This window comes from Myotis yumanensis, unplaced genomic scaffold (assembly GCF_028538775.1).
Source record: "Myotis yumanensis isolate MYYU_CA2020_CCGP unplaced genomic scaffold, mMyoYum1.0.hap1 SCAF_2, whole genome shotgun sequence".
Lineage (NCBI taxonomy): Eukaryota > Metazoa > Chordata > Mammalia > Chiroptera > Vespertilionidae > Myotis > Myotis yumanensis.
In genome coordinates this window covers 196,397,018-196,418,694 of record NW_027223753.1, presented here as the reverse complement: position 1 = coordinate 196,418,694, position 21,677 = coordinate 196,397,018, and the positions used below count along the sequence as shown (strand labels likewise).

At 43.2% G+C, this 21,677-nt stretch overlaps 1 protein-coding gene across 3 annotated transcripts in view; it reads left to right on the top strand.

The window, feature by feature from the left end:
- Positions 1 to 21,677, top strand: part of KCNAB1 (potassium voltage-gated channel subfamily A regulatory beta subunit 1) — a 336,005-nt gene that overhangs the window by 243,945 nt on the left and 70,383 nt on the right. The window lies entirely within an intron of this gene.

Here is a 21,677-nt window from a genome sequence, read left to right as displayed (position 1 = left end):
AGTCCAAAGTACATAGAAAATTCCACCAAAGGCCCTTAAGACTAAAAAATTGCAGGTGTCCATGAAGTGCTTCATGTAAATGAATGTCTGGAGGACAGAGAGCAGTGTTTTAAAACCCCATGTGTGTGTGTGGGGGGGGGGGGGGGGGGGGGATGGCGGTGAGCTTTTAAACAGATGATTCAGGAGCAGAAGTCCTGACTTGAGCTTCGAGCTTCTCTGAGAGTCTGAACACTTGTGATAAGACACTGCGTGAAAAACAGGAGGAAACGCGGAAATTCAGGGGCTGACTGGCTTCATTCAGAACAGGTTAACAAAGCCTGACAGCTTGAATAAGCATCCTTTAAGAACTGCTCTGAGCCACCTCTGTAAGCCAGAGGAGACAAAAAAATTCAGAGAAAGGAAAAATGCACCTGCCTTAGATAATTAGTCAGGCTCTGCAGACCCCAGCTGTCCAATCCAGGGGAAGCCAGGCTTACTGCTGTGGACTTGGGATGTCAGCAGAATCACAGCCCATGTTCAGCTGAGGCTTTGGAAATTAAGCATCATAGTTCCAAGTAATCACACAATTATATTGGAATACTCTAAAGGCCACAGTTTAAGCTAACAATTCTGACTTTCTTCTCTATCAGAGGACAGGAAGGGAACTTCTAGCTCTGACAAGCTTTCTTTCAATGAACTAGGAGCATGTGCAAATGAGAGCAGGCAGGTAAAGTAACTCGAGGATGAACTGAAAATACATCTGAAGGAACAAACTCTGCCAGTAAGAGAAACGGGTAAAAAGAATTAAATGGCCAAACCCACCTGTGGGTTGCTGTGGCTGGCCTGATTCATAAATACACTGATGGGAAAGAGTGAATCCACCAAAGAGTGACTGAAAATCACCCTAGTCTAGTGGGAGGTGGGATCATCATCTTAGAGAGGAAGAATAGAATTATGTACTCATTCATTCATTCATTCTGAGCAAACATGTAGGAAACCAGGCATTGTGCTGGTTATGGGGGATACCAAGATGAAAGCAGCAAGGCCCCTGCTTCAGATTGCTCCCAGTGTAGTAGGATCAGGCATACAAACACAGACTGTGCATCTGACAGTGCCATAGTGGAGAATATGGGATGAATCGAGCACTGGGAATTTGAGACAGCTTCACTTCACAGGGAAGGTGCTACAGAGCTGAGACTTGAAGGGAGTTATCAAGCAGAGAAGGAGGTGGGGGGAAAAAAGGGCGAATAATTCAAGATTGAGGGAGCAATGCAAGCAAGTACCAGAGCAGGAGGTACTTGGGGAAACACTAGAATACTATGAGTGCACAGTGCTCAGGAACCTTAAGAAATGAGACTGGAAGAGAAGCTGGGCTTGATGAAGAGAGCCCTTGTTTGCCTTGCTAACGCATTCAGCTCTTATCTTTCAAGTTCCTCCAGTCCTAGGGCCCCAAGGTCTCAGGATCGCTTGGAGGAAGAGACAGACAAGGCTCCACCTCTCTCCACTCTCCTCCTTCCATCGCCACAGCCTCCATCAAAGTGGCTCTGTTTTTAAAATGTAAACTTTTTTTAAATGTAAATTTTTAATGTAATAAGTAATAAATTACCATTTTTAGAGCAAAACTGAACAAAAAGTACAGAAAGTTCCCCTTCTCCCACATACACATAGCTTCCCCCACTATCGACATCCCACACCAGAGTGGTTGGTACATTGGTTACCATTTTACATCGACACATCATTAGCACCTAAAGATTGTAGTTTACATTAGTTATATGTATAACTCTTGGTGTTGTACTATGGGTTTGGTAAATGTATAGTGATATGTCCACCATTATATTATCATACAAAACATTCCCTGCCCTAAAAACCCACTGTGCTCTGCCTATTCATCTCTCCCTTCCTCCTAACCTCCAGCAACCACTGACCCATTTACTGATTTCATAGTTTCGCATTTTGCAGAATGTCTCATAGTTGGAATCGTACAGTATGTGGCCTTTACATATTGGCTTCTTTCACTTAGTAATATGCATTTAAGTTTCCTCCATATCTTTTCATGGCTTAATAGCTCATTTCTTTTTAGTGCTTCACGTTCCATTTTGAACTGAGGCTTTGAAAATTAAGCATCATAGTTCCAAGTAATCTCATAATTTTGAAGGGGGGTGGGGAAGCATCCTTCTGCCAAACAAAAGTTTAAAACTCTGCTCTCGCCTGTGAAAAACAATTCCAAAACTTGGATCAGGAGTAGGACGCGATCAAATGTATCAGAATTGTTTTCTGGCAGCGATATAAAGGCTACATTAGAGGGGGAAGGGTTGAGAATGGAGGCAAGGCAGACGATGAGGCAAAGTTATTAAAGGTGGACCAGAAGGAGTTGATTATTCAGGAGGAAGAATAAACAGAACCCGGTGACCTCAGGATGCAGAATGAGAAGTCTCCCTGAGCAGGGAAGGATGCTTGGGTTCCTGGATTGGGCATGTGGTGGATGAGCTGAAACCTCAGGAAGAAGGCCAGGAGGGGGCAGTAAGAGGAGGGAGGATTCAGTGAAGTGGGAGCATTGTTGGGGAGTGGTGGCCAGAGAGCCTATGACCTGCCCCGGATACCCAGAGAGAGCTGGGAATAAAGACTTGGGAACTTCTAACAGTGATGAACCCAAGGATGTCCTTAAGGCCACCTGCATATTCAGAGGGTTGAGATATTTGCTCAGGTTTAGGACACCTGCCTGTGGAGTTTGCCACACAGCCTGCTCCCTGAGAGCAGAGACAGCCTCTGCATTTTCTACACTCCTATTGTACCTTTAGCAGATCACAGTACCTGGAAAGTAGTAGGTGCTCAAAAATATTTATTGAGTGAATATCTGCATAGATGGATCAGTTGCTACAGAGTGACAAAAAAAAAGTGCACTGGGTAATAGTGAAGATCCAGCAGAGGTCAGAAATCATGAACTGCTGAGGTCCAGCCAACCCAGTTCTTTGGTTTTCTTCAGCAGCACATCAGTGCAGAAACAGAGAAGGCCACGTGAAGGGAGGTGGGGAGAGGAGATAGGGGTCAGCCCAGCAATGAGAATTACCCCCAAAGCGGGTCATAGAACAAGGGACTATCATTTCATGGAGTCCACGCTGGGTCAGCTCAGAGCCTTCTCAGCAGGGCTCTCACTCCTGTCATTACAAAGAGGCAAGTGCCTACATTCTGAGTTACTCCACATAGTCTCGCACAAAGAGAAGGGGGCCCATCTGATTCATGCCATGGGAGGTGACACACCACTGTGGGCAGCTACTCCTATAGGTGCTTGAAAGGGGCTGAATTTACCCTGCAGCACTCACTCTCAAATGTGTGTGCTTCCCTCCAGATAAAATGCTCACAAGAAAAAGGTCATGTGATGATTAATTTTATGTATCAACTTGTTTGGGCCATGGTGTGCCTGGATATTTGGTCAAATGTTGTTCTAGGTGTGTCCTGAGGGTGTTTTGGGATGAGATTAATATTTGGGTGAGTGGATTGAGTAAAGTAGCCCTCCCCAGTGTGGGTGGGTGGTCCTCATTCAATCAGTGGAAGGCACAAATGCCTAGTACAAAAAGGGGGACCCTCCCTCCAAAAAGAGGGGTCTCCTCCTGCATGACTCCTCTGAGCTATAATGTCAGACTTATCTGGCTTTTGGAATTGAACTGAAATGTCCTCTCTTATCAGGCCTTGAGCCTACTTGCTTTTGGACTAGAATTTATACCATCAGCTCTGCATGGACTGAATCTACTACAGCTTACAGATGGCAGATTTTGGGACTTCTCAACCTTCATAACCATCTTAGCCAATTTCTTACAATAAATCTCTTTGTATATGTACATGCATATTTAAATATCATATATATTTATATAAATATATTTGAATGTTTTATAATATACTAGAGGCCCGGGGCACGAAAGTGGGGGGGAGGAGGTGGGGATCCCTCAGCCCGACCTGGACCCTCTCCAATCCAGGAGCCCTCAGGGGATGTCCTACTGACAGCTTAGGCCTGCTCCCCGTGGTTCTCTGCTCTCTGAGGGGCCTGCCTGCTCCACACCATGGCGACGGGCAAGCAGGCCCTGCTGGGTGCTGCCTGCAGACTGCGCTTGCCTGCTCACGGATCACCACAGCGACCCGCCATGCCCGGCAACCTGCCAGCAGGCCCTGCTGGGCACTTGCCTGCTCCGGGTTGCCACGCAATGCCTGCCACCAGCGTCCTGCCCCGGCTGCTATGGGTGCCGCCATCTTTTTGTCACGGAGTGGTGGTTAATTTGCATATTATGATTTTATTAGACAGGATTATATATTGTAATTATACTAGAGGCCCGGTGCACAAAAATTTGTGCACTCGGGGGGGAGAGGGGTACCTCAGCCCAGCCTGTGCCCTCTCGCAGTCTGGGACCCCTCAGGAGATAATGACCTGCTGGCTTAGGCCTGCTCCCAGGTGGCAGGGGGCAGGCCCAATCCCTAGGTGCAGCCCCTGGTCAGGCTCAGAGCAGGGCCGATTGGGGAGTTGGGGCGCCGCCCCCTGTCATGCACAGAGCAGGGCGGATCGGGAGGTTGCAATGCCACCCCTAGTCACACTCAGGGTAGGGCCAATTGGGGGGTTGGGGCACCACCCCCTGTCACACTCAAAGCAGGGTCGATAGGGAGGTTGCAGCGCCACCCCCTGTCAAGAACAGAGCAGGGCCGATCAGGGGGTTGGGGCGCTGCACCCTGTCACACACAGAGCCGCAGGGCGATCAGGGAGTTGGGGAGCTCCCCCCTATCAGGCACAGAGCAGGGCTGATCAGGGGGTTGGGGTGTCGCACCCTGTCACACACAGAGCCGCAGGGCGATCAGGGAGTTGGGGAGCTGCCCCCTATCAGGCACAGAGCAGGGCTGATCAGGGGGTTGGGACGCCTTCCCTTGTCACGAACAGAGCAGGACGGATAGGGAGGTTGTGGCCCCGCCCCCTGTCACACACAGAGCCGCAGGGCAATCAGGGGGTTTGAGCGTTGCCCCCTGTCACGCTGATCCGGGTGCCGGGAGGCATATTACCCTTTTACTATATAGAATAGAGGCCTGGTGCATGGGTGGGGGCCAGCTGGTTTGCCCTGAAGGGTGTCCTGGTGGGGGTCCCCACTGGGGTGCCTGGCCAGTCTGGCTGAGGGGCTGAGGGCCGTTTTCAGGCTGGCGGGTGACTGAAGCTCCCAACCCCTCCTTTTTTTCTCTTTTTTTTTTATTCTGGGCCAGCTTTAGCTCTGAGGCCTTGCTGCTGAAAGCAGCTTTCTGGCCTTTGTTTACCTTCTGTATTTGATACAATGTTGTGGTCCGGCTGGTTGAAGCCTGGCTGACTAACGCAGGTTTCTGGGGTTTTGTTTAGCTTCTATATTTGCAACATAGTTGCTTAGAGTTGCAGCTGAGAGGCCGGCAAGTCAGGCGGGGACGTTGGAGTCTGCAGTCACTGGAGCAAGCAAGCCTCCCTGTTCGCTTCAGTGCATGGCTGCCGGCCGCCATCTTGGCTGGCAGTTAATTTGCATATCGCCCTGATTAGCCAATGGGAAGGGTAGCGGATGTATGGCTAATTACCATGTTTCTCTTTTATTAGATAGGATAAAAATGCCTGAATATATCAACAAGGAATTATATAAAAATTATAAGTTTCTATGGAGAACCCTAACTAATAAAATCATTTTGCTAGTTTTAAAAACATCACACAGGCATATGTGCCAAGCTGACAGGTACTTCTAGGAGTGCTGTAGTATATAGGAATATAGGGAGAGCTCAGATAAGGGTATATGTGGTCATGTACTCATTTGAGCACATATTGAACCTCAGGTAGAATACCATCATCCCAAAAGGAATTCTGTGCTGTTCACTGGTCAGGAAGGACACTTTATGCAATCCTACAAGATGGGGTTGGGTCTGGATCTCAGCAATGAAGAAGAGAAGGAACACTCCATGCCTTTGGGGCCCTGTTTTACACAAACCTCCAGGCTGTGATTCCTAGGTAGTGCCAACTGACTCCATGAATATGTAACACCTTGGAGAACCTACACTGAACCTCTCAAGAGATGTTTCTTCTCCATTCCAGCTGCATATTGGCATTATCTGTGGTACTTTTAAACATGCAAATAACTAGTCTCCACCCAGCCTGGGGGCAAGTGTTTTTAAATGGCTGCACTGATGATTCTGAGCCAGCAGCAGGGTTGGAACCCATTGCCCTTACCAGATGGAAGCGGATGGAGACGGGTGTGAGCTGGTATCTGGTGAGCTAGGTGCCAGCAGCTATGATTTCTGTCCACTCAGTAGCTGTTGTCCTCAGTCCCAGACCCTGGATCTGGCCCGAGTCATTTCCACCTGAGCTGCAGCCTCCATGAGGAAAATCTGCCCAGGGTTGGCTGGGGGCTCTCTGGAGCTGAAGTCCAGGGAAGGTTCCTGGGGCAGGCAGATCTAGCTCAATCCCCTTCCATTCAGCACCTGCCACCTGGGCTCATCCTGCCTTATTCCCTTCCCTAACCAAGGGAACCTTCTAGAGCAAAAGCAGGGAACGATGAAAATAAGCTGGTGGCTTCTTTCTAATGTGCAGAATGTAGTCGTGGCTCATCTCCTTCTGTTTCAGAGATGCTGTCACTGCACTAAATATTTTGACAACAGGAGAACGTGACTTTAAATATTTAACATGGATGGTATTCTTTTTGTGACACTCTTCATGATTGTCATTCTTATTACTAAGGCCAATGCAAACTGGGCACCTCACCTATCATTCTAACAACGTAACAACAACAATAGTATTTATAAAGTGCATCTGAGACTCTCGAGAAACAATTTAAAAAGTGCAATTTCTTCCCTCAGAGAATTTACTGATTTTTCTGCATAGCACAGAGTGAACTATCTGAAGACCAAAATACCCACAGAATTTAAATGGTGCATGAATATTAAACATTAACGGGAGAGTTTTAGGCTTGTCACTTTTCCTGGAACGTCTACCTTGAGTAAATGCCATGGTGCATACACATTAAAAATGAATCGGCATGTGTGTTTTTACAAAATAGTTTCAAAATGTGGCTTCTTCATTTTTTATACCTCCATGGATAAAATCCTTCTTAAGAATTGCTGACAACCTGGCAGCCTTTGCTGTCCCTCGTGGAGTGTATTAGATACAGGGGGGTGAGGTCACGGCAGCCTGAGGTTCATGGTCAGAGTCGGAGCTCGGGGAAGAACTTGAGAGGAAAAAGCAGAGGAAGCTACAACAACCCCAATGTGTGTGGGCACACACACACACCCTTCCCGGCCCTCAGTGTAGTGGTAAAGGGACGAATAGCCCTCTAATGCTAACCTGGGATTCAAAAATGAAACAAATGGTTGCAAAAACGTTTCATAAAATACGCGGGCGACAAGGTCCTCCGTAGACCCAGAGGTGGGCAACTTGCCAGAACTGATAACAGTTTAGAAACATGGTCTCACAGTTATGAGAGTGAAAATTAGTTGTCGCAGTCACCACCCCCTTTACAGATGAGAAAAACAGAGGCAGGAAGAGGAGAAATGTCACAGTCAGTGGTAGAGACAGCAGAGCCCCATCCCCTGGCCCCTCCACCAGCTACCTGGTTCCTGCCAACCATCACCTCCAGCTTCCAAGTCCCCATAGTCACTGTCATCATCTGCGGCTCTTCCCTTCCTCAGCCTCCTCTTCCCAGGCTGGATTAGATCCTTGGGCTAAGTGTCCCCAGAGGACACCCTGCACTTATGTTTGCTGGGGATAACTCTTTAATCTGACTTATTTCCTGCTGGGTTATCAGCTCGGCACACATGCCTATGCCCATGCCCATTTATGAAATGAATGACTGACTGAATGAATGAATCACAATGTGACCAGTGCTTGAGAGAAATATGAGATGCTATGGGAACACATACAAGGGCTGCCTAGGTTTGAGTGGGGGAGGCCATGGAAGGCTTCCTGAATGAAAAAACATCTGAGCTGATTACTAAAAGGTTCGGAAGGAGCTACTTCAAAGAGTAAACAAGCAAAAAATCAGTTTAGCAAGACCATGATAGAAGTAGAGAGACAGAGAGGCAGAGGTAAAAGACAGAAATAACACAGATCAGGAAGTGGCCACCTTTTCTGGGGAGCAGGGTGAGAGCTTCTGGAGATCACAGGATTTTGAAGGATGCATAGGAATCTGCCAGGCTGATGAGAGAAAGAAAGACACAGGCAGTTCTTTTTGTTGAATTTTCCTACTCTCTCCTCACTCAGATCCAGGCTTGATTGTTGTTTTCCTGACCATCCAAGTCCAGCTAGAGGCTTTCTATTAGTTCCCATCTGTCATCTCTTACTAGTATGTAGCCCTTGGGGCCGTGTACTGTAATTGTTTGAACATTTATCCATCCTCCCTGCTAGACTGGGAGCTCCATTATCATCATCTGCCATTTTGACCGCACCATCTGTCATGACTCTGGGGGAATGATGGGGGCTCAATAAGTATTTTCTAAATGAATTGATACATACATTTTAGGAAGGGAAGCATGAAGTCTAGACTAGCATGGCCTGGAGAAGGAACTGCCTGGGAAATAAAATGATTAAAGAGGGTTTAGAAAGATTATGAAGAGCATTGAGGCCAGGCCATGAAGCTTAGAATTTATTGGTTTTGTGCTTGGGAGTATGAAATATTTAACTCTAGGAGTCACTTGGCCAGGAAGTTCATTTTGGTCACAGTGGTCACTGGCGCATACAGCAAGTTAGAGAAGACTGGGGATAGAGACAAAGAGACAGGCTACATATGACTCAAATACTGTCACTTTTGCAAAAGATTAAATGTGACAATCAGTTGCCCACTAATTGTGAGACCAGTTCATCATACTGTGAACATATAGCAAGAGCCTGTACAGAATCCATCAGGGGGCTGTGAGCTAGATGCGGCTTGACCAAATTAAAGACAGGTAAAGAAAATGTTCTAAAAGAATGAAATAAAAGTTTAGAAAAAAAGATCTAACATAGATAGGTATCATCATAGTAAATTACAAAGTTTTAGAATTGGGTAAAAAGAAAGTACTATTTGCTAGGTATGCTCTTTAAGGAAAGGGACAAAGATAAATGGAACATAAAGAAGTGGGCCAATACAAATCAGACAAGTATGAACAAAAAGGAATTGAAGTGGGGGTGTGAAATTAATAGTAAATAAACAAAGTAGAACCAGACAAAGAAAAGATACGGTAATGAGAGGTGCTAATCCATGGAGTGAGGTCTGAGAAAGAGCAGGAAATGGGACCCAGATAATCAGTGGAGAAATGAATCTTGGATAGAAGTTACCTTCTCCTACGGTGACAGAAAAAGAGGAAGAAAAGATAGGTGTTGTTAAAGTTTGTGTTTCCTTAACTCTGGAGCCAGTGCACACCCACCAAAAGGTTAGGAAAGAGGAGTGTTTGCACACCAGTGGGAGTTCTCAGGCAGCTGGACACTCATGGGGAGTGGGCAGGCATCAATCTTATCTGCTATGGGGAGGCTGGTAGATTTGATAGCAGGAGGTGGAGGAGGTTACAGTGCTTGCTTTTATGTTCTTTTCTGAATTGCTCTGTGAAGCAGGAAGCATGATTATCTGCTGACGATGAAGAGGAAGTGGGATCTGAGGTTGAGAAAAATAGGACAGGTTTGAAATCCAAACAGTGGACAAAATGATGAGAAACAGAAGCCTAGTGGGCTCTATGCACAGTTAGTGTAAACCAAGAAAGTACAATGCATGGGGCTCAGCAGCCTGTGATTTCCTCCAGGACAGCTCAGCATCTTGGTTATAGGTGATGAGCACAGAGAGGCAAATTCATCCGGGTGTGAATTTTTGCCAGGCAGATTCAATGAAGGAAAAGTGAAGCAATGGAGTTGAGAATAGGGCAAGAGAATCTTCTAAATGGTGAACCATATTATCCAGCCATCCTAACCTTTCTGGTTAAGGAAGGAATTGAAGACAGAGACTAGATGAACTGAAAGAAGGTAAAGAGTTAGAATACATTGTGTGAGGAAGGTAACTGCACAAGATAAGCCAGAGTGAGAGATTACAGCCCTTGAGAGCTAATGACCAGATCATTTTTTTAAAATTCTTTATTAGTTAAGGTATTACAAATGTGTCCTTATCCCCCCCATTAACCCCCATCCTCCCCCCCCCCACTCATGCTCTCATCCCCCTGTTGTCCATGTCCATTAGTTTGGCTTATATTCATGCATACAAGTCCTTTGGTTGATCTCTTCCCCTTACCCGCTCCCTCCCCTACTTTCCCTCTGGGGATTGATAGTCTGATCACTGTTTCTCTGTCTTTGGATCTGTCCCTGTTCATAAGTCTATGTTGTTCTCTATAATCCACAAATGAGTGAGATCATGTGGTATTTATCTTTCTCTGACTGGCTTATTTCACTTAGCATAATGCTCTCCAGTTCAATCCATTAGAAAACTGTGGTACATCTACACAATGGAATACTATGCTGCGGTAAAAAAGAAGGAACTCTTGCCTTTTGCAGCAGATCATTTTTTTTTTAGGTTTTTTAAAATTGATTTTTAGAGAGAGAGGAAGGGGAGGGGGGAGAGAGAGAGAGAGAGAGAGAGAGAGAGAAACATCAATGTGAAAGCAGTCTCCCACACGCCCCCTACTGGGGATTGAGCCTGCAACTCAAGTCAAACCAGCAACCTTTTGGTACACAGGATGACACCCAACCAACTGAGCCACACTGGCCAGGGCTGATGACCAGGTCTTTAATACATACACTGAGTGACCAGATTATTATGACCGGCCAAATTATTATGACCACCTCATCAATACTTCATTGGGCCACCTTTTGCCTTCAATACTGCAGCAATTCTTCTTGGCATTGACTCCACCAGATGTTGAAAGGTGATGCGAGGCATCTGACACCATGCCTGATGAATAGCACTGTCCAGTTCTGTGAGATTTGATGGTTGTGGAACCAGCTGCCTGATGGCTCTTTTAACTTCATGCTCAATTGGATTAAGATCTGGTAATTGTGGGGGCCACCTAAGCAAAGTAAAGTCTCCCTCATGTTCTTGAAACCACTCCTGTACAATACGAGCACCGTGGCATGGTGCATTGTCTTGTTGGAAGAAGCCATCTCCATTGGGATACGCCATCAACATGATAGGATGAGCTTGATCAGCAACGATACTTAGGTATGTTGTGCTATTCAGACATTTGTAATGATCTGACCCTCTAGCAACTTCAGTGTGAAATTATAGCTAATTTGCCTACAAACGTCAGGTGGTCATAATAATCTGACCACTCAGTGTATATTGGAATATGAATGAGGCACACCTCCATCCAAGTTTTCTTGTGTGCAAGTTCAACACACTTGTGGTCTTCTAGCTCCACCCCATCAACATTTTTCACTGTCCCATCTGCCATCGCCTGTCTTGCAAACATGTTTTAAATTGAGGTTTATACTTGGGAGTTTGCACCATCCAGGATGTGCTAAATATATGTAATTTTTTCATCAGTGTAACTTTAAGAAGAGTTGGCATTTTATTCAGATGAATTGGTGGCTGCTGTGTCACTCCTCCAATCAACCCACCAGAATTATATGAGGGAGATAGCAAATCCTCAATTACCTCTGCTAGGAGAGAGAACAGTGACACAGTAAATAAAAAATGCACATATGTTTGTCTTTAGAATGAAATTTGCATTTCTATTTTTGAATCCTGTAGACATGAAAACCTGTTAGTGGAAAATCAAGAGTTGCCCCAAGTTAATAAATTATGTAGGAATGATATAATGACCTAGTAGCCCATCTCCAACTAGACTTTGGTTAAGCTTTTAAGTCTCTATATTGAATTAATCTTTCTATATGGTACCAGTGGGAGAAATCCTGTCCTAACCCCATAAGTCTGATGTGTCTCATTTGTACCCTATTCTATCAGGATTGGTGGCCTTTATAATCTTGTTCCAGAAAATGAGACTGCTGATGCTCTTCTTTATTCTACCCTTTTTTTAAAATTATGTCAACTAAGCTATTTCTGCTACAGTCATTTACTGCCACTGGGATTTTTGCGGAAGTATAATAGTAATAATAAAACGAAGGGCAAAGCACCAAAGAGAGAATTTTGAGAGAATAGTCTGTAACCCTTTATTTGGCCGGGGTAAAGACCCTACAAGACATCACAATGTCCAGTTTGGAGTCAAAGCCATGTCCAGTCTTCTTTGCTGAATTGCTTTTCCATGTTTGGCCCTGTATTTACTGTGTTTCTTCCTCCCACTCTGAGCTTTCCATCATTCTGGGAGCTTGTAGGGGGGATTGAATCCATTCCAACAATGTTTTAACCACTGCCTAAACCAGTTTCCAACTCTGGTTGCCAATACCATCACATGGGGAGCTTTCAAATAATACCTGTGCCTGGGCCCTTCCTCATACCAGGATCCCGTATGGGACAGGGCATCAGCTCCTAGGTGGTCATACCAACTGGGCCAGCGTTGAGGATCACTGGCCTAGACAAGGAGCTCTCCACCTCTGTTACTTGCTCATCAGATGACTGAGTCCACCATGGAAGCTTTGTGCACCTGAGGGATTTTGTTTCCCACGCAGCATGCAGAAGACACAGACAGTGTCCAGGGAAATGCCACCTTTGGTGCCTGGTGAAAGAAGCAAGTACCAGGAGGGGTCTTTGTTTTTTATGTAGCTTGGTCTTTAATTGGTCTCCAATTAAAATTCAGAATCTTGCAACATTTTTAATGTTAATGTTTTAGTCTATTCATTACTATCCATATATCACTTCAGAACAATCCATAATAAATAATAAATTCTCGCCCTAGCTGGTTTGACTCAGTGGATAGAGCATCGGCCTGTGGACTGAAGGGTCCCAGGTTCAATTCCAGTCAAGGGCACATGCCTGGGTTGCGGGCTCGGTCCCCAGTAGGGGACGTGCAGTAGGCAGTCAATCAATGATTCTCTCTCATCATTGATATTTCTATCTTTCTCTCCCTCTCCCTTCCTCTCTGAAATCAATAAATGTATATATATTTAAAAAATAATAAATTGTCCTGTGCTTTGTTAAGATGGGTATACTGTTAGAATTCATGCATTCTCATGTTGATTATGGCTTTCCCTGTGGTTGCTGGAAAAGTTGTGTTCCTATAGAATTTCTGTTGCCTCAAATATTATATCTTTGGAAGATAAGAAGGAAAGTAATATCTAGTGAGTACCTGTTATATGCTTAGTACTGTACTGGACATTTGACATACGCTATTAAAATCATTAAGAGCATGGTTGTGGAGTGAGACTGTGTGGGCTCAGATCCCTGTTCAGTCATTCCCTAGCAAATAAACTCAAATCACAGAGCGGTCGTGAGTTTCAAATGAGATAATGCCTGTAAAGTGTGTAGCACTGTGCCTGGCATAACGTAAGTTCTCAAAAAAGGGTTGGCTGGCATCATTATCACCTCATTCTGGTCTCACAACAACACTAGAGCAGGTGTTGTTATCCATTTTCGAGGTTAGCAAAGTCTCAAAGATGAATCTGTTTATCCAGGGACATACTCAAAAGAAAGAAAATGAAAATACCTACCGTTCAGGGTTGTTGAAAAATGAGAGAAATAATTTCAGAGTGTGTTGCCTAGGACCTGAGAAATGGTTGACTCGCAAAACTGAGCTCTGTTCTGGGTGTTGGAATGACAGTGATGAACAAGACAGCCATGTTCCCCATCCTTGTGGAGAATAGGCTGACATCTCCACCCAACCTTCAGGAACCATGAGGTGTGCTATACAAATCTTTTGGAGGCATGTCCTGTCTTAGTTACCAGAAAGTTCTAATCCTTTGTAGTGAGTGGTCCCTGAAGTTCTTGACTAATTGTAAAATGATCAAAGATGGTGAATCACCAGGCAAGTATCTTTGTTCCTCGAAGTTCCTTCTGGGAACACCCTCCCTTGTTTCCTGAAACCAGGGTCCCTGGTGTTAGCAGAAGGAGTAACAAGACACTATTCCTGCTTAACTTACTGCTTGAAGATGGCAGATGCAAGTGTTATTCTACCATAATGACTCCCTGGATCCGGGCCAGCCTCCCAGCCATCCTCTGCATACACTGGTGTGGTAGCTGATGGATACCCAGACCATTCACTCAGACAAAGGCCACAGATGGATTCACTCAGATCAATTCTTTTCCAAGCAATCAATTAATGAAAAGATCAGCAGGTAATAAAAGAGTTCATTGAACATTTCTTCTATGCGAATAATTCCCTCTCTGTGGTTCTTAAATTTATTCATTCGTAAAACACTTAACAAGCCCCTCCTCTGTGCCTAGTTTTATTTAATCTCTGGGAATACAGAGATTATCCCAAGATTTTAGTAGTTTTAAAAATGTCTTAGGAAGGCCTATTTTCTGTGTTTGAGAATAATCCAAGATATTGTTGACATAGAAATATAATTTTTATATTCTTTGATGCCCCTGGTTATCTAAATTTCTGGATATCTTTCCATACATTATGTTTGGAAATTTCATTCCAAACATAGGCATCCCCTCGATGCCAAAGCCTGGCTGGGAACAGCAGTGTCCAGATTAGGCTGCCAGGAGCTGTTCCGGGCTTCTCCCATGCTATAATTAGTTTTTCAGTATAGTGTAAAGTGTCATTTCAAAGGAGAATGGCTCTATGTAGAGTTTTAATTAAATGTGATCTCCTTAGATTAAAGATATACCAACATAGTTTTATGGTTTAGCATTGCTCCATTTTCTTCTTTAACATGATACATTCCTACATATAATTATTGAAAAGGGAAGGTCTCTGTCTGTTAGTTAGAAATAGAGAAAGAATCAGTTCTTTTAAAAAATCCCATGCATAGTTCTATGGGAGATGCAAAAATAACCCATCTGTTTCATCTGTTTGCTACAACTATGAATTTTCTATTAGGAACAGGATGTTGTAGATTTAAAAAGCTAAAATAATTAATAGTTTGTACTCATCGGGCACAGATAAAATAAGCTAATTTTTACAAGTAAATTTATAAATCTACAGGGGAACATAGGAACTGGGTTAATTTGGGAACTTTTAAAATCTTTAAATTATCCCTTACATAGTTTCTCAGTTTTAATTTCTCTACATTTCAAAAAGCTTCTCAGTCAACAAGTATGTGAATTATTTTGTATTCTTATTTTGAGTTATTAGTGATATTTAATACTATCTATAATAATAAAAGCATAATATGCTAATTAGACGGGACACTCGAACGACATTCCAGACGTCATTCCGGACATCCTTCCAGGGTGGCAGGGGCTGAGGCAGAGGCAGTTAAGGGCGATCAGGCAGGCAGGCAGAGGCAGTTAGGGGTGATCAGGCAGGCAGGCAGAACAGTCAGGGGCAATGAAGTAGGCAGGCAGAGTGGTTAGGGGTGATGAGGTAGGCAGGCAGGTCAGCACTTAGGAGCCAGTGATCCCGTATTGCAAGGGGGATGTCTGACTGCCAGTTTAGCCCAATCAGGGTGCAGGCCAGGGTGAGGGACCCCTCCCTCCCCCTGTGCATGAATTTCGTGCACCAGGCCTCTAGTAGACATTATAAAGCTCATAGCCCAAAAGGAAGGAACTGCTGTAAAATATTTTTCATTATTTTTTACAGTATATTATCTTGTTTTTACTAAAAGTTCCTTTGCCTCACCATGGAATATACACTTATTTCCTTGCATATCCTAAGAGTCCTGTGAGAGTGTACTGTGGTTTTAACATACAGATATGCCAGAGTTATTCAAAATTATTACTGTTTGTAGAGAATAACTTATTGAACCATCCAAAAAATATATCCCTGCAAAAAGATAAAGATTTGACATGAACTTTTCAGAGATTAAAAAAAAGTGTAAAGGAGTTTATGTTGACTTTAAACTTCTCGACATCTATGTTTTTTCCAGAGAGTTCTTATTCATAGTAACTTCCTGTGGAAAGATAAAAGATAAATCCAAAAAAGAAATAAAAACATATATTTGAGCACATTATATGTTCTTGGCCCTGTGCCAGGAGTTCACAGTAAGCAACAATAACAACAACACTTTCAATCTTAGTAATATATCCCGTTTTAGAAGATATTGAAAATAGTTGAATGTTTTTTAAAAAAAATAGAAATTGCCATTTGGCCCTAGTGTCTGACAGTAGGTGTCTGGCTTTATTCTGACACTGTGTACATTTCTTATATGAGTTTTTCCAAAGAACAAAGTGAACCAGGCACCTTAATGAAACATGCTACTTATAAGTTCTCTGTAAACTTCACCGTAAGAATTTTCAACATGTAAATGTCAGCATAAAGAAAATGTGAGGAATTTTGACCAAGGAACTTAGGACAAGATACTAAGAAAACACGAACACCATCTCTTTTTCATGTTCGAGAAGTAGGAACAGCTATGCTTTGTTGAAACCTTTGTTTATGAAATGAATTTCTCTGTGAAGTAATAAATATTTTTTTTAAAAAACTTTGCTTCTTATTACAAAAGTAATACTATTAATTTTAAATGTGTAAACAAAAAATTAAAACACACTGAGAAGAAATATTAATCTAAGAATTTTTTGGCCTTGTTTTATGTTAAAGTTCTATAAAAGGCTCAGGTGCTAACTAAATCAACTCAAGAGTCATACCTACATAAGGAAATATAAGGCACTTAAACCGTGGATTTAAATTACTATATTATTAACTCTAATGTCTAAATGTGAGGAGTGGAAAGATTTATTTTCTGGGGGAAGATTTAGGGCATTGAAATTTCATTCCTATCCTATGCTCACAATAGCCTCCATAGAGGAATATCCAACCTCAAAATTCTGCCTCTTCTAAGCTCTTCCCCACCATTCATTCTCCTTCCTTGTCCCTAAACTTTACTGATCAGATTAAAAGGGAAACAGAACAAAATCATTCCAAGAAGATTTGCCCAGAAACAAATCTTAGAACAAAATGGAGCTGGCAGTATCCCTTGGCACTTAATGAGATAAAATCTTAAATCAAAGGAAAATATTAAAAATTCATTACCCTCAAAATCTCAAGCCTACACATGGGTGTTAGAAGTTCAAGGTCCAACTCTCCTCAGGTTTTTCTGGGAGACCCAGCCAGCCCACCATCCCCACCCCAGCCTTGCCTAATCTAAGACCAGGCTCCCTTTGCCACTGCTTGTCCATTGGCTCACCCTGCCCAGATTACTTCAGTGACAGGCACATCTCATTACTGCCCAGCTCTTAGCCTTGGCTCTGGGGTTCTTATGGGTGTGAGAGCTTAATAGCCAGGATGGCTCTGTGCATGAGGTCTCTCGGGAAGACAAGATAAAACCTGTCCTCGGATTAAATTGGGAGACCCTGGGAACAGGGAAGTGGCCCAGAGGACTGGGGGCAAGTGTATGCCATTCTTCATCCACAGATGGGGCACTCTGAGGACAGACAGATGTGTAGTTTATCAGAAGAAAGGTTTGGTGAGAGAGGCATTTGGCAGAGGGAAGAACATGGGAGAGGAGGATATTGTTACAAGCACATAGAGCAAACACTAGGCTGCACCATCAGGCACCAGGGGTGGGGAAGGAAGGTAGGCATCATTCCCAGAAAGCAGCATGGGTCTGGGAGAGACCATGGCCTTGGAGACCCCACTTCTAACCAGCTGTGGAAAGATATTTCTCTACCACTCGCTTCCTCATCTGTAAAATGTGTAGAATTCTTCAGACCGTGCAAAGTTGCCTGAAAATGGGAACACTGCTTGCACTTCCCCTGCCTGAGAGCCCCCGTTGATGCCACATGGCCTTTAGCACTTCCATGCCTGGCTCCATGGTGATTTCACGCTCTTTTGTAAAGTGCAGTTGGGAAAGCCCCCTCTGAACCCCCATAACTTTAGTGGTATCATTGGTTCTTGCAAGAAAAAGTTATCAAAGTAAAAAAAAAAATTTTTTTTAAGGCTAAGTTATTATTACATTTGTTAACTCAGGCCAGATGCTCATTAGTAATACACTGGCAGCCAACAATGAAATACCAGCTGGCAGCTTGAACCCTGAAACAAGGGCCAGGCTCTGTAGAAAACATCAGCAGGTGCAAACCAGAGCAAGGAAGAGATCTTTGCCTGCACCTTTTATAAAAGATAGAGCCTTGAGCTGGGTCCCAGGTGCCCGGACAGAGGTCCACATCTTGTTTATCTGTCTGGACACAACTGGGTTGCTCAGGGTTTTGTTTCCCAATCACTTGGGCTGCTTGTTAAATATAAAGACTCCCACATTCTACCTCAGATCTGCAGAACCAGAATCTCAGAGTGGGGCTCTAGAAGGTTGTTAATGCACCCTGAGGTGTAGGAACCATTGATCTGAAACTGGACATTAATGCTCACGTGTGGCAGAGGCTGTGAAACGCCCACCAAATTTCACAGAATCCTCCTAACAACCCTGTAAACTAGTTATTATTGCTACCTTTCCTCCCTGTGCTAGTGAGTGACGGAGTCAGAATTCCAGCCCAGAGCTGCCTGATTTCCCCTACTTGCTCAACAACTCACTCTACTGCCTCCCCAGCAGGAGGGTAGATCCATTTCATGCTCTTCAACTGGTAGAAAGTGCCAAGGGCAAGAAGCCAATTCTTCACCTCTGTCACCTGTCTGGACATCCCAGCCCTGTCATCTGAGACTTCCCTTCAGGCCAGATTTCCTGGTATCTGCTTTCTGTTTGTTTGGTTTGGATCTTGCGTCAATATGAACATCAAGGCACTTGTGCAAGTTATATATCTTATTGAAAGAGCAGTGCTGGCTCCACACCATCCTGTCATTAAGAGGGGAAAGGTGGTTGGGGTTGGGGGGTTGGGAGAGTCCAAGGAGACATGAACACAAAATGTCACATTGGGTCCTGCATAGGACCCTAGAATAGAAAAGAGGACAATGAAATTCAAAAAAGATCCGTAGTTTAGTTCCTAATATTGTACAATGTTAATTTCCTGGTTTGGTAACTGTACTATGATGAGATAAAATGTTAAAGGGCCAGGGAGGTAGCCTATGTGAACAAGTATTATATCTAACTGTCCAAATAGCTCTTCATACTCAAGCAAGGAGGTCATTTAAATGATAAGCATGTTTCCTTAATGAATGACAAGAAGTAAACCACCAGCAAGGTAACTAAGTATCCAAGATAGGGGTGTGTGTGTGTGCGTGTGCGTGTGTGTGTGTGTGTGTGTGTGTGTGTGTGTGAGAGAGAGAGAGAGAGAGAGAGAGAGAGAGAGAGAGACAGAGAGACAGAGAGAGAGACAGAGACAGAGAGAGAGAGACAGAGAGAGAGACAAAGAGAGAGAGACAGAGAGAGAGAGGAGAAAGAGAGGAGAGAGAAAGAAGGTAGTTTTCTTTTTCTTTTTTCCATTTTGCCAATCATTTTTCTATGCCATGGTAGGTGTGTGCAAGGGACCCGAACAGAGGTTTTCAAAGCATCTATTTCTTGGTGCATAAAAGAGTTTCACCAGAAAATACAAGAACAATCCAAGGTTCTCTTTATACTCCCTCTACTTTTAAAATATTAGAAATAACAAATGTCAGTTTAGTAAATTTATCATCTAAATAACATCCCACTAATTTGAGATTTCACAGTGAAATAATCACTCGCCATCCTAAGTCTCAAGAAGGCATGTTCTCATTAGAGGCAGAAAAATGATTAAGAAAACTGTCACAGAGGGTTTTGACAATCATATGAACTAATAAACCACCTTAGACCTTGTGGAGGCGGGCAGTAGAGAATAAAGGCCTATAAACAAAGTGCCCTGTCTGGAAGGCTGCCACGCTATCCCTCTCCATCAGGAGGGAATATATCCTATTTGGAAGTGGCACCTCTTCCTCGAGGTGGCTGATGGACCCTGCCTATACTGTGCCATACACACACCGCCCCCCGCCCCCCAGGCCTTGCTGCCAAGGAGAACCCCCCTCCAGGGGAAGGTACCAAAACACGTTAATCACCTCGGGCCTAGGACTGTTGATGAGCATTGCTCATGTTTCTTGAAATTGAAAGAAGCAAACTGGTTTGCTAAGAAATTTATCCAGTATTTTATAGATTAATGACAGTCCAAAGGCAATTTAATTTAACCAACAATTATCGACCATCTACTAAGGACTCACTTCTATTTTAGGGCTGTGGAGATGAGATGATAAATGAAAAAAAAAACTAACCTTCAGACAGTTCACTGCCTAGTAAAAGATATAAAGTTGGTAAACAAATAACTATAAAACAATTGAGTAAGGAATGTCTAAAGGGCCAGGTAGTAGCCTACCTCAGCAAAGTAAGCTGAGTGTAAGAATAACAGAGTCCCAGAAATGGAATCATGTATATATTTAGGGTAAACGTATATGCTACCCATGTTCTATTTTATACTAAACTTTTTTAAATAACTAAAAAAGAAAACATTTAATAATTACTATTTCTTTCATAATTCATTACTGCTTTTATTTAGAATAAAAAACCTGACATCTTTATTCTATACCACAATGTCAGTCAGGTCCTGTATATTTTCACAGCGATATATGGTTTACAGCCTTAAATACTTAAAAATAAGGTTGGTAGGTAGTTTTATGCAGATTGATTTTTCAGATTCATATTTCTAAAAATAAGCTTTTACCAACATGGATAGAATTGTTGTAAATGGTTCTTATAAGTAGAATAATCTCTTCCAAGATCTGTGTGTAATGTTGCCATCATTAGTCTGGCTATCAATGTTGTCATATTTAGTCTTCAATGCCATTTTGTGCTACATTTTGAGAACTTCAAATCATAGCACTTCATTTGTGCTATCAAAAATTAATTAAGAAGCAAAATAAGCCAGTTAGAGAAAGTCAAATATCACATGATCTCACTTATATGTGGAATCTAATTAACAAAATAAACTGACGAACAAAACAGGGCCAGAGGTATGGATGCATGGAACAGAATAACAGATCTCAGGGGTGGGAGTACAGGAAGAGATTAACCAAAGAACATATATGTATAAATGCGTAAAACATGGACACAGACAATAGTGTGGGAGAGGCCTGGGGAGCAGTGGGGTCTGGGTGGAGGGGAGCAAAAAGGGAGAAAATGGAAGATGTCTGTAGTACTATTACAACAAAACATTTTTAATTAAGAAAGCTAAAGCACTTTATCTGACCTTCAATTCTGAATGGTAGCTTTGCTGGGTAAAGTAATCTTGGTTGTAGGTTCTTGCTATTCATCACTTTGAATGGTCAGATAAAGGGCTTTGCAGATAAGAAAAAGCTAAAGGAGTTCATCACCACCAAACCAGTATTATATGAAATGCTGAAAGGTATTCTTTAAGAAGAAGAAGAAGAAGAAAAAGGTAAAGATAAAAATTATGAACAACAAACACATATCTATCAACAAGTGAATCTAAAAATCAAGTGAATAAAAAATCTGATGAACAGAATAAACTGGTGAATATAATAGAATCAGGGGCATAGAAAGGGAGTGGCTGACAATTCTCAGGGGGAAAGAGGTGTGGGGGGTGCGGGAAGAGACTGGAAGAAAATCGTACGCCTATGGATGAGGACAGTTGCGGCGGGGGGGGGGGGGGGGGGGGGGCGGGTAAGGGCAGAGGGTGGGGTGGGAACCGGGTGGAGAGGAGCTATGGGGGGGAAAAAGAGGAACAACTGTAATAATCTGAACAATAAAGATTTAATTTTTTAAAAAAAGCTAAAGCAAATAATTCTGGTTTATTTTCATAAAGTTTGAAATCCAGTATTTAATGAATGGCCTAGTTTCAAAGACTAAATTTCAGGCTATC